The sequence below is a fragment of the Oncorhynchus nerka genome, linkage group LG13 (genome assembly GCF_034236695.1).
Source record: "Oncorhynchus nerka isolate Pitt River linkage group LG13, Oner_Uvic_2.0, whole genome shotgun sequence".
Taxonomy (NCBI): domain Eukaryota; kingdom Metazoa; phylum Chordata; class Actinopteri; order Salmoniformes; family Salmonidae; genus Oncorhynchus; species Oncorhynchus nerka.
The window spans coordinates 39,477,992-39,494,470 of NC_088408.1; the positions used below are offsets into that span (position 1 = coordinate 39,477,992).

A 16,479-nucleotide genomic window follows, 5' to 3' on the forward strand; every position below is an offset into this window, starting at 1 on the left:
AAATAATCCAGCAATCTCAATTGCTTGGGTTTATCGTCTCATTCAATTTATTTATTTAAAGGTTCTTCCAATTAAGTGAGACACCTTAAACTTGGCAATAGTAACATAGATGAACCAACTTTCCAGGTGAATTTAAAGTTTCATTCCCAGATAGCCTATACAGGTTTGATTATTCATTAAATTTGATCAATCAGTAAAATCTGCTTCTGCAAAGCACAATCAATCAGTCCCGCCTCCAGCGGGAATCCCATAAGGCTTTGGCCTGAGGGGAAAGTGTACCATAGTGGTAAATGTACCTAACATTATCGTTATGATAATCCAGCAATCCCAATTACTTGGGTATTATTGGGTCTCATTCAATTTATTTATTTAAATTGTCGAACATACCTTTCTAGGTTCTTCCAGTTAAATGTGACACTTTAAGCTTTGCAATAGTAACCTAGATGAACCAATTTCCCAGGTTAATTTAAAGTTTAATTCCCAGATAGCCTATCCAGGTATGATTAATCATTATCATTGATTAATTCAATTTGCTTTTGCAAATCCATTTCCTTTCAAAATGTTCTAATAATGTGCAAGCTATCAGAGGGGGTCGTCCCCACTCGCCCGCTAAGTAGTGAACCTCCACCCGCAAATGGATTGATCTCTGACCTCAGCAGCGATACCAACCCTAATTATTCCATTAGTGGAAAAGCAGACAACAACGCTTTCCATAATCCACCATCGGGTGCAGGCCTCGTAAAGGTTCTCTCCAGTCTAGCCCTGATGTCTTGCCACCCAAGATTGGCATCTGTCCAATACCGCAGTGCACAGCTGAAGCACAAGCAGGTAATGGGAGACAAAGGGATTGAGGGAGAGAACAGAGAAACCAATGACAAATGCAGAAAATTGAAAAATTCTGCTAGCTATGGAACTGCGCTTGAAAACTGAACAATTAAATGTAATTGTAAAGACGTATGATGATGAACAAGCACAAGCTCTTCCACAAAATCGTCTTCTACAGGAACAAAATCATATGCTACAGGAACAACTCGATTTAGCCAAAACTAAATACGATGATGTTTACGCCAAACTAGATAAATCTGAAGAGTTATCTACAAACAGGAGTGCTCACAACTTGATAAAATGCATGCAGTTTTGTTGAACGTTACTCAAAGTAACACGGTTCTACTCAAAACGCGGCAGACCAAAGACGATCAGTTAATGAACACAATGACAAAGTTGGATTACAAATCAGCAGAACTCGTTGAAGTCGCTGACCAAATGAATGATGAGAGAACTCAGGTGATGAAGATGGAAATATTGATTTCTAAGCAAGCGGAGGAAATCTCATCACTGAGTCTCTCGCTCCGTACTCAAGAACTCTATCTGCAAACCATGACAGATAAGTTTGAGACCGAAAGGAGCAAGTGTGACACTCACGTGTCCAAAATTAGTACTTTAAGCGCTCAAGTGGACTCTGCAATGCAGCAGAATACCACCCGTAGGTATCATCTGGAAGAAGTCCAGAATGATCACGCTCTACAGCGTGACTACCAATCCAAGCAACCGGAGCCCTGTACTCACAGGAGTAAAGACGATAGGTTTCAGACCTTACCTCCATTAAGTGTCCCTCAGTCTTCTCCTATTGGCCATTCGGCACTTAGTAATATTGCGCCTCTTGGCCAACAACAACAAGGCTTGGCTTCTCCTCTTGGCCTTTCGGCCCCAATCTCTCCACAGGATGAAGCCAACCCTCTCCGCCCGCTTGGCGCGGAATACCTTGACAAACTCATCAAGAATTTCCCCACCTTTGACCCCGTTCCAGGTCAGCCAAACGATACTGAGACGTTCCTAGCTGACATAGAGGACGCGTTGGATGGCTACCCAAATGCTACGGGTTCTGACAGGGTTTACCTGTTGAAGCGAACATAGAATAGACACGTGACAAGGTTCATTCGTCTACAACAGCAACACTTACTAAATGACTACGCTAAACTTGCCACAGCTTTGAAATTAGAATTCAGTGGTTCCTCGACTCGCAAACACGATAGCACACTGGCTAACACCGTCAAACAAGCTCGGAACGAACACCCACAAGCTTACTATCATAGGCATCGTTCAGCTTACTTTGGCTTACTCACTGAAACAGGCATGGAAGACCTGTTACCTTTTAAACAAATGTTCCTGTTGAACATGTATCCTACCTTCATTACCTACTTGGGCCCTGCCACCCATGTTGGCTTGCCTATCTTACAACTCAGAGAGCTTGCAAGCACAGCTTTTGAGGCATCAAAAGTTCACAACGCTAAGAGCCCTGACGATTTGGTTTTGAAGTTTGACCAGGAGCACTCACTCCAGTCAGAGGGTGCATTATCAGGTATTGGAGCGTTGAGAGATGACGCACAGCAACAGTTTCTACCACAGAACTATGATTCCAATAACCCCCACAGTCGAAATAACTGTAAAGTACGTTGCCATCAACATGACTACCGCTACAATCGACCTGTTCGCTACGTTCCTGCACCCAACCCACAAAAAGTGTCAGAACACAAGGGTAACAAAGGGTTGAAGGATGATCAAAACGTAGACCAATGTTCTCCAGAAATTCCACCACGGGAAGAACTAAAGCGAGAACAATTTGAGAAAAGGGTAAAAGATAAGTCACAAGGACTAGACGGGGAATTACCAGACACCAGGTCCGCAGGATTAACACCCATAGCAAGGACGTTAAAGTTCTAATTTCTCCCGCTCTCATTCAAGACCCTATCCAGGGTGCGCTTGATCAAGAAACAAGCCCCCGGGCTTTGTCTATAGACTCTGATACAAAGGTTGTGAAGAAAAAGGTCAAACGCTTCGTTAAAGCCAAGCGCACTCAAAATCGGAAAAGTCAATCTGCTTCCACCTTGAACAGAAATGGCACATCACGTCGTTGCGAAAGACCACTCCACTTTGTGGGGAATATGTCCACTAACCACAAATCTAAACAGCCATACCTGGAAACAGTCCTGGAGGACTGCTTAACTTGTCATGCGCTAATTGATTCGGGTGCGACAATATCACTCATCTCTCAAACATTGCTTGATGATCTCAAAAGGGCTTTGAAGCCAACTAAACGTTGGTTACATATTTACATTACATTACATTTAAGTCATTTAGCAGACGCTCTTATCCAGAGCGACTTACAAATTGGTGCATTCACCTTATGACATCCAGTGGAGCAGCCACTTTACAATAGTGCATCTAAATGCACTAAAGTGGAACGATGCGACACTACACTTCGAGGGGTCACTCAGACTACCTCGTCTCTCACATTGAGAGTCATGCTGAAACTACACTTCAAGGACGTATCGCTCGTTCACCCTGTGTATGTTACCAGCCTCGAAACTGTAACCCTCCTACTTGGAGCAGACTTGATGGATCGGTTACTCCCATTGATGGATTGGAAAACCAACCAGGTATGGTCACAGGCCACCGTGCCTTCTCCACTGACCACACTGTCCTCCCCTAACGCTAGCTGCAACGCAGTCATTCACGAGGGGTATCTGTCGGGAGCACCACTTGGGAAAAATACATTTAGAAACCTCTTGGGGCAGAATCCGATCCAAGGAGATATTATGATATCTCGACACATTCCATCAGCCAACTTGATTGACCATTCTTTTCATGATTTTGAGCCAGCTGTCTCTGTGAATACGCAACTTCCCTCCTCCTTGCAGTCATGCAATACGGTAGTTGAGTTAACTGTAAGGTTGCAAGATTGAATCCCCGAGCTGACAAGGTAAAAATCTGTCATTCTGCCCCTGAGCAAGGACCCACCGTTCCTAGGCCGTCATTGAAAATAAGAATGTGTTCTTAACTGACTTGCCTAGTTAAATAAAGGATAAATAAAGGTGTAAAAAATATATACAGATTTCCAATTGTTATGATAACTTGAAATTGGCCCTAACTAATCGACCATTCCGATTAATCGGTCAACCTCTACTTTCAACTGTTCCTTTTGCAGACGTGTTTGTCCATAAAAGGGCATACAGTGGCCCCACACCCCCAACACACCTCCAGAGAGTGGCCAATCGGTGTCTGCATCTTGTACCCCTTACATCCGCCCACAACCCCTCCACTTGATTCCGCCCCATGTCTCTGCTGACTGATGAGCTTCTTGAGGGCTTACTTCGTGGCCGGGTCGCTATAGTGCGTGATGCCATTCACCGCCCACTGCTTTGGATCTTTAACACAGTCCTCCTCATGCCCAATGACGGTGGAGTGCAGCCAGGCTGTATCGTATCCGCTCTGTTGCCACAAGCACCCCATTTCTGCATTCTGCCTATCCATCTTCTTCACGCGGCCCACCCGGACCTTCAGCTGCAATACCACGTGTTCTCCAGTGGGGCACCCAGCAGGGTAACCCTGCGCCTTGGCTATGTCCTGACTGCAGTAGACCCCCGGGCCCAACGTGCCCTCCGCCGAGGGCCGGAACCCCCCTGTGATGAAGGCTCGAGCCCTATCACGGTGGGTGCCGTGGTACACGGTGTATCCTTGTCTGCCCTGTGGTGCCTGGCCAGGTTTCAGGACAATCTGCTTCTCAACCCCAGCCTCCTCAACCAGGGGTGTCAAAGTGAACTGCACCAACTGTTCGAATGTTCTGGCATGGCTCTGCAAATATATTAATGGACACATAGTTGACTTTATATAAACCATAAATTTGTAAACTGATGAGATTAATCAATCAAATGTATTTATGAAGACGTTTTTACATCAATAGTTATCGCAAAGTGCTTTACAGTAACCCAGCATAGACCCCAAAGTGCATGGAAGTGGCTTGTAAAAATTCTCATATAAGAACCTGTAGAGGATCCCAGCTCAGAGAGCCTATCCTCTTCTGGCTGTACTTCGTAATCATCAGTGACAAAATCTATGACTCATGGCATTCTTATTGGTGAATCGTTGTGACATATGAAATATGAGTGAGAGTGTAATCAATGTGTAATAACTACAGCAAAATTGTATGAACATGTTATATTATTATGTAACGTGATATCATATTCAGGTCCTGATTGGTCAAGAAGCTTATTTGACGTGTCAAATAGTGTTATTTGAAACGTCTAATAGTGTTATTTGACATGTATTTTTTTAACACGCAAAGACCCAAATGGCGTTCCATATGTACCGGGTTAGGCTATATGTGTTCTACATACACATCAATAATGTATTGATGAAAAAACATATTGAAGACATAGACATAGAGTTTTTCTTTTCTAAAATCTCCCCACTCAAATGATTATTTACTCGAAGTATGTTTCCATGATTTATTCCTCCCCAAAAGATTATTGACTAAATCTAAATTCAATCTGAAGCGCTGAAGATCCACTTTATAAGGCGATTGACAAAGGCAATGTTTCCACAGTTGCGGATACTGCATTCATGGTAAACGCTGTATATGTCGGCTCAATCAGAAATTATCTTTAAACGTGAACTGACAAAGGCAATGTTTCCACAGTTGCGGATACTGCATTCACGGTAAACACTGTATATGTCAGCTCAATCAGAAATGATCTTTAAACGTGAACTGACAAAGGCAATGTTTCCACAGTTGCGGATACTGCATTCACGGTAAACACTGTATATGTCAGCTCAATCAGAAATGATCTTTAAACGTGAACTGACAAAGGCAAAGTTTCTGCAGTTGCGGAGGCTGCATTCACGATAACATCATCCTCATCTTTCACTCTGAACACGTCTTCTTCTTCTTTCACTGTAACAGCCTCACCCCCTACTTCTATTTTTACTGTGACATCATCTTCTTCCTTCTCCTCTTACACGAAACGTTTCTTTCTGCTTCTTTCTCCGTCCAGCAGCCCTCCTCTTCTTTAGCAGGAGGGGAGAAGTTTAGTGAGCTCATGTTCGGGGATAATAGCTAGCTAGCATTAGCGTAGTGCTAGGCTAATTTATCAAGCCAACTCAGTTAGCTGACTTACAACAACGTATGAAATGAAAAGTAGATACGATATAGTGTTGATTACACAGTGGCTAAACACCAACACAATCCAAAGAACTTCACTATTTCGGCTGTGTTGACTAGCAAGCTACCAAGGTGGCTGACTAATTGTTGTTGTTGAAGAAGCGTCCCGTCCACGAGATTATACGTCTCAGTGACAGAATCACCTGAAAGACGCACATCGCCATCTGCTGATGGTATCGCAGTTGAGAAAATACTTCCAGACAAAAAGCTAAAAAGCGATTGACCGGAAAAACCAATGACTCCCTTTAAAAAAGGGTGATGTGGCATCAGAAACATTTATTATTGTCACGTTCTGACCTTTATTTCCTTTGTTTTGTATTTATTTAGTATGGTAAGGGCGTGAGTTGGGTGGGCAGTCTATGTTTGTTTTTTCTATGTTTTGGGGTATTTCTATGTTTCAGCCTAGTATGGTTCTCAATCAGAGGCAGGTGTCATTAGTTGTCTCTGATTGAGAATCATACTTAGGTAGCCTGGGTTTCACTGTGTGTTTGTGGGTGATTGTTCCTGTCTCTGTGTTTTGCACCAGATAGGGCTGTTTTTGGTTTTCCACGTTTATTGTTTTGTAGTGTTCATGTTTATCTGTTTTTATTAAACATGAGTCAATATAACCACGCTGCGTTTTGGTCCTCCTCTACTTCACCACAGGAAAACCCTTACAGAATCACCCACCGCAACAGGACCAAGCGGCGTGGTAACGGGCAAAGGCAAAAGCAGCAGCAGGAGAAGGAACAGAGGCAGCAGCAACAGGAGCAGCAGCAGCAGCAGTGGGAGAGGTTGCACTACTTGGAGAAATGGACTTGGGAGGAGATTCTAGACGGGAAAGGACCCTGGGCAGAGCCAGGAGAATATTGCCGCCCCAAGGCCGAGCTGGAGGCAGCAAAAGCAGAGAGGTGGCATTATGAGGAACTAGCATGGCAGAGCGGATGGAAGCCCGAGAGTCAGCCCCAAGAATTTATTGGGGGGTGGCTCACAGGGAGTATGGCTACGCCAGGTAGGAGACCTGAGCCAACTTCCTGTGGTTACCGGGGGGCTAGAGAGACCGGGCAGGCACCGTGTTATGCTGTGGAGCGCACGGTGTCCCCAGTGCGGGTGCACAGCCCGGTGTGGTACATTCCAGCTCCGCGTATCGGCCGGGCTAGAGTGGGCATCAAGCCAAGTGCCATGAAGCCGACTCTACGCATCTGGTCTCCAGTGCGTCTCCTTGGGCCGGCTTACATGGCACCAGCCTTGCGCACGGTGTCCCCGGTTCGCCTGCATAGCCCAGTGCGGGCTATTCCACCTCGCCCGCACTGGCAGGGCGACCGGGACCATTCAACCGGGTAAGGTTGGGCAGGCTCGGTGCTCAAGAGCTCCAGTGCGCCTGCACGGCCCGGTCTATCCGTCAACACCTCCACGCACCAGCCCTCCGGTGGCAGCCCCCCGCACCAGGCTGTCTCTCCGGCTCATCCTTACAGAGTCTCCCGCCTGTCCGGCGCTGCTGCCGGAGTCTCCCGCCTGTCCGGCGCTGCTGCCGGAGTCTCCCGCCTGTCCGGCGCTGCTGCCGGAGTCTCCCGCCTGTCCGGCGCTGCTGCCGGAGTCTCCCGCCTGTCCGGCGCTGCTGCCGGAGTCAAGGCGCCAGAGCCCCTCAGCCTAGAGGCGCCAGAGCCCCTGCCCCTCTGTCCCGAGCTGCCCCTCTGGCCCAGAGCTTCTGCCCCTCTGTCCCGAGCTTCTGCCCCTCTGTCCCGAGCTTCTGCCCCTCTGTCCCGAGCTTCTGCCCCTCTGTCCCGAGCTTCTGCCCCTCTGTCCCGAGCTTCTGCCCCTCTGTCCCGAGCTTCTGCCCCTCTGTCCCGAGCTTCTGCCCCTCTGTCCCGAGCTTCCGCCCCTCTGTCCAGAGCTTCCGCCCCTCTGTCCCGAGCTGCCCCTCTGTCCAGTGGGGTCATTGAGAGGGGTGGCCATGGTTAGAAAGCCACGGAGGCGGACAATAAAGTGGACTAAGACAATGGTGAAGTGGGGTCCGCGTCCTGCGCCAGAGCCGCCACCGCGGACAGACGCCCACCCAGACCCTCCCCTATAGGTTAAGGTTTTGCGGCCGGAGTCCGCACCATTGGGGGGGGGGGTACTGTCACGTTCTGACCTTTATTTCATTTGTTTTGTATTTATTTAGTATGGTAAGGGCGTGAGTTGGGTGGGCAGTCTGTTTGTTTTTCTATGTTTCGGCCTAGTATGGTTCTCAATCAGAGGCAGGTGTCATTAGTTGTCTCTGATTGAGAATCATACTTAGGTAGCCTGGGTTTCACTGTGTGTTTGTGGGTGATTGTTCCTGTCTCTGTGTTTTGCACCAGATAGGGCTGTTTTTGGTTTTCCACGTTTATTTATTTTGTAGTGTTCATGTTTATCTGTTTTTATTAAACATGAGTCAATATAACCACGCTGCGTTTTGGTCCTCCTCTACTTCACCACAGGAAAACCCTTACAATTATAGTGTAAAAATGTACTACAATGTGAAGCTAAACAGAATAACTTTGGTCATACCCACTCAGCACGTGATGTCAATGGACGTTGAATTATGGGCGATATCAGGTCTGTCTGCTGTGGCCGCTATTTCACCCCAAAATAGTCATCCCCAGTTGGACTGTGTATAACTATGTAATTGTCTCTCAGACAAGGTGAATTTTTATCAATATACACTCTAAAAAGTAAAGATTCCTGGAGTATCCTGTAGGGGTTCTTCAAATTGAAACTGTGGGGGAACCCATAAAAGTTATTTGAAGAACCTTTTTGGGGTTAATTTTTTAACTCCCTGCTCCCTCCATTATAAAATAAATATTTTAATAATCACAATATTCACTATTGATTTTAATTTTATTTAGTGGCACTGCAAATGTGAATTAATATTTACAAAACAATTTACCAAACAAAACACATTACAATATTGCAACATTTCTGCAGACATGTCAGACCATATTAAATAATACATTTACTTTGTATAGTGCTTTTCATGACATAAAAAAATGAAAAAATAATGATGTACAATAAAAACACACATTAAAAATGAATCAGAAGGTAAATTAACAATATTGTACTTGATGCTAAATACAGATGTGTGTATATTGTGTGTATATCGTATCCACTTAGTTATGTTAGGAAGTTTGACATCTTTATGACCAGCCCTGGTAACTTCACCCCAACTTATCTTATCCCCAGAACACAAAAACTTAAGAACATAAGTGTTTTTCTGAAATTTTATGGAAAATAAAAAATACAGCCGTAGCAGAGCCAAGTCCCATGGGGACATCCTCGAGGGCGTGGATGTTCTCCCCATCAAATGCCAGCGGGATTTCACTCTCATGGTGAAATAGATTTCCGCCGATGTGCAGTAAAGGAGTGAAGAGCGGTGAAATCTGTGTCAACAAAAGTAAGAAAAGATTAATACACATACAATTAACCAAGAACATAACAAATGTTCAGCTGTAGTTTTATATAAGCATAATGTAATGTTTCTGAAGAAACATATGATTGGTGCATAGGCATACCTTGTCACGGACATAAAGGCCACTCGGGTCCTCATTGAAGAGGTAGGGCAAGAGCAGGGTCGCTGCTGTGGTCTCCAGTCCTAGTAAAGTAAAGCAATGATCTTACTACACTTGCTAATTTTATTACAAAATACATTAGAGAAAGGGAAGGAATAAGAGCAAGTACCTCTTCTGTTTTGTCCTTCAGGGACTGTCAAAATAGCAGGATGATGTCCTCACCCCTGCCTCGCCTCTCTACCTCTGCTAGTCCTTGAATTCTCTATGTGTCTATATCCATTCCATGGACTTGATTCTTTTCTGAGAAGATCTGAAAAAATCATTTGCACACATTTGTATGCTAATAGATTTCAGTTTGTATTGACCGCTATGTAGGTTAAATGCACACTTCAAATGCAGCTGTCCTACAACATGTATCTTCTTCTTGATCCCAATTGCATTGTGTCCATGTTCTGTCCTATAAGAATTTCAAAGGAAGAGAAAATGTGTCGAAGAATTACAAGCATTAAAACATATATATATATATTAAATAAATACTGAAAGATAAATGGTATCGACATACAATGTAATGTAAAATATAATAACATATTGGAAAAAGCACTAGCCATTACAGTACTGCCATACAGGCCTAATATCACATTTCAAGATATCTTTGTACACAAATGGTTTAATATTTTATCAGGCTGACTTGAAAGATTATGCACAACATTTTGCTGCGTGGCAATACTGTGTTTGGATTCTGAAGGGCATTTATACAAAAGAGGAAGTCTAGACACTGTATTAATACCATTATGCACTTGAATCTCATCTACAGCTACCATCTAGACTATTAATTTCCCTCCACAAGGGAGCGTAGATGTGACGTTTCCAAAATGGGATAGTATTGTACATGTAACGTTTCCTAAATGAGATAGTATTGTACATGTAAGGTTTCCTAAATGGGATAGTATTGTACATGTAACGTTTCCAAAATGGGAGAGTATTGTCCATGTAAGGTTTCCTAAATGGGATAGTATTGTACATGTAAGGTTTCCTAAATGGGATAGTATTGTACATGTAACGTTTCCAAAATGGGATAGTATTGTACATGTAAGGTTTCCTAAATGGGATAGTATTGTACATGTAAGGTTTCCTAAATGGGATAGTATTGTACATGTAACGTTTCCAAAATGGGATAGTATTATCCACATAACGTTTCCAAAATGGGATAGTATTGTCCATGTAACGTTTCCAAAATGGGATAGTATTGTTCATGTAACGTTTCCAAAATGGGATGGTATTATCCACATAACGTTTCCAAAATGGGATAGTATTGTACATGTAACGTTTCCAAAATGGGATAGTATTGTACATGTAACGTTTCCAAAATGGGATAGTATTGTTCATGTAACATTTCCAAAATGGGATAGTATTGTACATGTAACGTTTCCAAAATGGGATAGTATTGTACATGTAAGGTTTCCTAAATGGGATAGTATTGTACATGTAACGTTTCCAAAATGGGATAGTATTGTACATGTAACGTTTCCAAAATGGGATAGTATTGTACATGTAACGTTTCCAAAATGGGATAGTATTGTCCATGTAACGTTTCCAAAATGGGATAGTATTGTCCATGTAACGTTTCCAAAATGGGATAGTATTGTACATGTAACGTTTCCAAAATGGGATAGTATTGTACATGTAACATTTCCAAAATGGGATAGTATTGTCCATGTAACGTTTCCAAAATGGGATAGTATTGTACATGTAACATTTCCAAAATGGGATAGTATTGTCCATGTAACGTTTCCAAAATGGGATAGTATTGTCCATGTAACGTTTCCAAAATGGGATAGTATTGTCCATGTAACGTTTCCAAAATGGGATAGTATTGTCCATGTAACGTTTCCAAAATGGGATAGTATTGTCCATGTAACGTTTCCAAAATGGGATAGTATTGTACATGTAACGTTTCCAAAATGGGATAGTATTGTCCATGTAACATTTCCAAAATGGGATAGTATTGTCCATGTAACATTTCCAAAATGGGATAGTATTGTACATGTAACGTTTCCAAAATGGGATAGTATTGTTCATGTAACGTTTCCAAAATGGGATAGTATTGTACATGTAACGTTTCCAAAATGGGATAGTATTGTACATGTAACATTTCCAAAATGGGATAGTATTGTACATGTAAGGTTTCCAAAATGGGATAGTATTGTTCATGTAACGTTTCCAAAATGGGATAGTATTGTACATGTAACGTTTCCAAAATGGGATAGTATTGTTCATGTAACGTTTCCAAAATGGGATAGTATTGTACATGTAACGTTTCCAAAATGGGATAGTATTGTACATGTAACATTTCCAAAATGGGATAGTATTGTACATGTAAGGTTTCCAAAATGGGATAGTATTGTTCATGTAACGTTTCCAAAATGGGATAGTATTGTACATGTAACGTTTCCAAAATGGGATAGTATTGTACATGTAACGTTTACAAAATGGGATAGTATTGTACATGTAACGTTTCCAAAATGGGATAGTATTGTACATGTAACGTTTCCAAAATGGGATAGTATTGTACATGTAACGTTTCCAAAATGGGACAGTATTTTACATGTAACGTTTCCAAAATGGGATAGTATTATCCACATAACGTTTCCAAAATGGGATAGTAATTGTACATGTAACGTCTCCAAAATGGGATAGTATTGTACATGTAATGTTTCCAAAATGGGGTAGTATTGTACATGTAACGTTTCCAAAATGGGATAGTATTGTACATGTAACGTTTCCAAAATGGGATAGTATTGTACATGTAACGTCTCCAAAATGGGATAGTATTGTACATGTAAAGTTTCCAAAATGGGATAGTATTGTACATGTAACGTTTCCAAAATGGGATAGTATTGTACATGTAACATATCCAAAATGGGATAGTATTGTACATGTAACGTTTCCAAAATGGGATAGTATTGTACATGTAACGTTTCCAAAATGGGATAGTATTGTACATGTAAAGTTTCCAAAATGGGACAGTATTGTACATGTAACATATCCAAAATGGGATAGTATTGTACATGTAACGTTTCCAAAACGGGACAGTATTGTACATGTAACATTTCCAAAATGGGACAGTATTGTACATGTAACGTTTCCAAAATGGGATAGTATTGTCCATGTAACGTTTCCAAAATGGGATAGTATTGTACATGTAACGTTTCCAAAATGGGATAGTATTGTCCATGTAACATTTCCAAAATGGGATAGTATTGTACATGTAACGTTTCCAAAATGGGATAGTATTGTTCATGTAACGTTTCCAAAATGGGATAGTATTGTACATGTAACGTTTCCAAAATGGGATAGTATTGTACATGTAACATTTCCAAAATGGGATAGTATTGTACATGTAAGGTTTCCAAAATGGGATAGTATTGTTCATGTAACGTTTCCAAAATGGGATAGTATTGTACATGTAACGTTTCCAAAATGGGATAGTATTGTTCATGTAACGTTTCCAAAATGGGATAGTATTGTACATGTAACGTTTCCAAAATGGGATAGTATTGTACATGTAACATTTCCAAAATGGGATAGTATTGTACATGTAAGGTTTCCAAAATGGGATAGTATTGTTCATGTAACGTTTCCAAAATGGGATAGTATTGTACATGTAACGTTTCCAAAATGGGATAGTATTGTACATGTAACGTTTACAAAATGGGATAGTATTGTACATGTAACGTTTCCAAAATGGGATAGTATTGTACATGTAACGTTTCCAAAATGGGATAGTATTGTACATGTAACGTTTCCAAAATGGGACAGTATTTTACATGTAACGTTTCCAAAATGGGATAGTATTATCCACATAACGTTTCCAAAATGGGATAGTATTGTCCATGTAACGTTTCCTAAATGGGATAGTAATTGTACATGTAACGTCTCCAAAATGGGATAGTATTGTACATGTAATGTTTCCAAAATGGGGTAGTATTGTACATGTAACGTTTCCAAAATGGGATAGTATTGTACATGTAACGTTTCCAAAATGGGATAGTATTGTACATGTAACGTCTCCAAAATGGGATAGTATTGTACATGTAAAGTTTCCAAAATGGGATAGTATTGTACATGTAACGTTTCCAAAATGGGATAGTATTGTACATGTAACATATCCAAAATGGGATAGTATTGTACATGTAACGTTTCCAAAATGGGATAGTATTGTACATGTAACGTTTCCAAAATGGGATAGTATTGTACATGTAAAGTTTCCAAAATGGGACAGTATTGTACATGTAACATATCCAAAATGGGATAGTATTGTACATGTAACGTTTCCAAAACGGGACAGTATTGTACATGTAACATTTCCAAAATGGGACAGTATTGTACATGTAACGTTTCCAAAATGGGATAGTATTGTCCATGTAACGTTATGCCCCCTTGTGAGTTAATAGTATTGCATGCTGTAGCAGGCTATATAAAGAGGAATACCTCCATTGACGATTCAGTTCGTTGTAACATCTCGTCTGGACAGGTCACCATCCTTAGTTAGTTAGTTGGTCAGTTAGTTAACGTTAGCTAGTTCATTCTCACAAAAGTGAGAACTGTTCTAGATTGGAAACTTACGTTAATGAGTGTAAAGCCATGTTGGCTTGATGGAAACCATACACAATATATGGTAAATAATATAGTTCAGGAAATAATCCAAACCTAGTTCTGCCTAGTTAGGACATAACGTTATCTAGCAAGATAACGGTACTGTACTGTAGCTCATACAACGCCGACGGTCAAACCCGGCTTTCTAATATTTACGTTAATTAACTATAGTAACGTTATGGAAGATATTCACAGAAAACCATAATTGTCTTCGTTATTCATTATTAGTATGCTATATTATTATAATACATTATTTTGAGACATATTCAGAGCCAAACATCAACCCAACTTAACCTTTTTAACTGTTGTCGCATCCAAACTTGTCACCATCGTTTTCAGTTGTAATTGCGAAGTTCCCGGAAGAAGTCCAGCAAGATCGGAGGTTCCTCGATGAACCCACCTTCTAACAAGTTCTTTGAAGAACCTTTTGGGTCTGTTTTTCATTGACCAAGAACTTGTTCTCAGGGGATCTGAGAACAACTCCAGTTGAACCCTTCATTTTAGAGTGTAGTCGGCTCTATTTACTCTCAGATTCAAACATGCTGATTAGCATCAACGATTAAGTCAGCTGCTGCTCCAATACAGTATTACATTTACATTTAAGTCATTTAGCAGACGCTCTTATCCAGAGCGACTTACAAATTGGTGCATTCACCTTTTGACATCCAGTGGAACAGCCACACAGTATGAGGTGAGACGGTGAACAGATGTTGAACTGGGCAGTCAGCTGCTGCTGCTCCAATACAGTATGAGGTGAGACGGTGAACTGATGTTGAACCGGGCAGTCAGCTGCTGCTGCCCCAATACAGTATGAGGTGAGACGGTGAACTGACGTTGAACTGGGCAATCAGCTGCTGCTGCCCCAATACAGTATGAGGTGAGACGGTGAACTGACGTTGTACTGGGCAGTCAGCTGCTGCTGCTCCAATACAGTATGAGGTGAGACTGTGAACTGACGTTGAACTGGGCAGTCAGCTGCTGCTCCAATACAGTATGAGGTGAGACGGTGAACTGACGTTGAACTGGGCAGTCAGCTGCTGCTCCAATACAGTATGAGGTGAGACTGTGAACTGACGTTGAACTGGGCAGTCAGCTGCTGCTCCAATACAGTATGAGGAGAGATGGTGAACTGACGTTGAACTGGGCAGTCAGCTGCTGCTGCTCCAATACAGTATGAGGTGAGACTGTGAACTGACGTTGAACTGGGCAGTCAGCTGCTGCTCCAATACAGTATGAGGAGAGATGGTGAACTGACGTTGAACTGGGCAGTCAGCTGCTGCTGCTCCAATACAGTATGAGGTGAGACGGTGAACTGACGTTGTACTAGGCAGTCAGCTGCTGCTGCTCCAATACAGTATGAGGTGAGACTGTGAACTGACGTTGAACTGGGCAGTCAGCTGCTGCTCCAATACAGTATGAGGAGAGACGGTGAACTGACGTTGAATTGGGCAGTCATTCATTCTGTACGAGTCTATCAAATCAAAGTCTGGTCTATCGTTGTTGATATTGAACAAGCCTACTGCACATTGTGGTGGAAATTCTAACTATTCAGGAGAGACTTTTATATTTCTTCAAACAATCAACCTTTATTTGATAAGATTTGTAATAATGTAGCTGGTCAGCCCTACACTCTGAGGTGGAAGGCTGAGAGCTCGATGACACAAGGAGTTCAGAAGCCTTATATAGTCAACCTATCTTGTGCATATAGAAAACACATGATCTTGGTATGTGCCCTTGTGTGGAGAACGAGACACAGACTAACTGTGAATTGGTCTACTCGTTTTGTAGCAACAGATAGTTATTCTAGTTTTCCAGTGAGGTGTCAAAACAACAGGAAATCACTCTAGACACAGTTCCTCTGAAGTAGATCAATTGTTCCCCGAATTGGGGCAAGCAAGCGCCTTTGGCCTGTCTGTCGAGAGGGTGTGTGGATGCACACCCAGACAAACATACACATAAACTTCTCAACCTTAAAAAGATCCTTCAACACATTAGAAGTCATATCAACTTAAAGAGGTTAACATAGATTTTCCCTCACAACATTGCACAGAGATAAATCAGACCCAGCCTGAACTGTGTTATGTCCTGCTATGTAAAAGAGACAGAAGAATGCACAATGGTCAATGCTATCTGGGATCCTTGGGACATCTCTACCCTAAACCCTAACCTTAACCCCTACCTTAACCATTTAAAATGTCAACTTCAATGCGCTAGTGACGTCCCAAGGATGTATCTTTTCCTGAAAATACATGATCTAAGTGATTAATAGTTGGCATTCAGCAGTCATAAAGCCTTATTTACTTTAATGAACTAATA

General features: G+C 42.0%; 1 long non-coding RNA gene and 1 pseudogene across 1 annotated transcript; both read right to left on the reverse strand.

Annotated features, from left to right (window-relative positions):
• Positions 1-3,966: 3,966 nt before the first annotated feature.
• LOC115140419 (uncharacterized) lies at positions 3,967-4,656 on the reverse strand (annotated as a pseudogene).
• A 4,197-nt stretch (positions 4,657-8,853) lies between these two features.
• On the reverse strand, positions 8,854-10,496 carry LOC115140511 (uncharacterized). The gene is made up of 3 exons (XR_003865242.2): positions 9,677-10,496; positions 9,511-9,590; positions 8,854-9,378 (listed from the first exon to the last, which is right to left on the reverse strand). It is a non-coding gene; the product is annotated as an uncharacterized LOC115140511 (long non-coding RNA).
• Between the last annotated feature and the right edge of the window lie 5,983 nt (positions 10,497-16,479).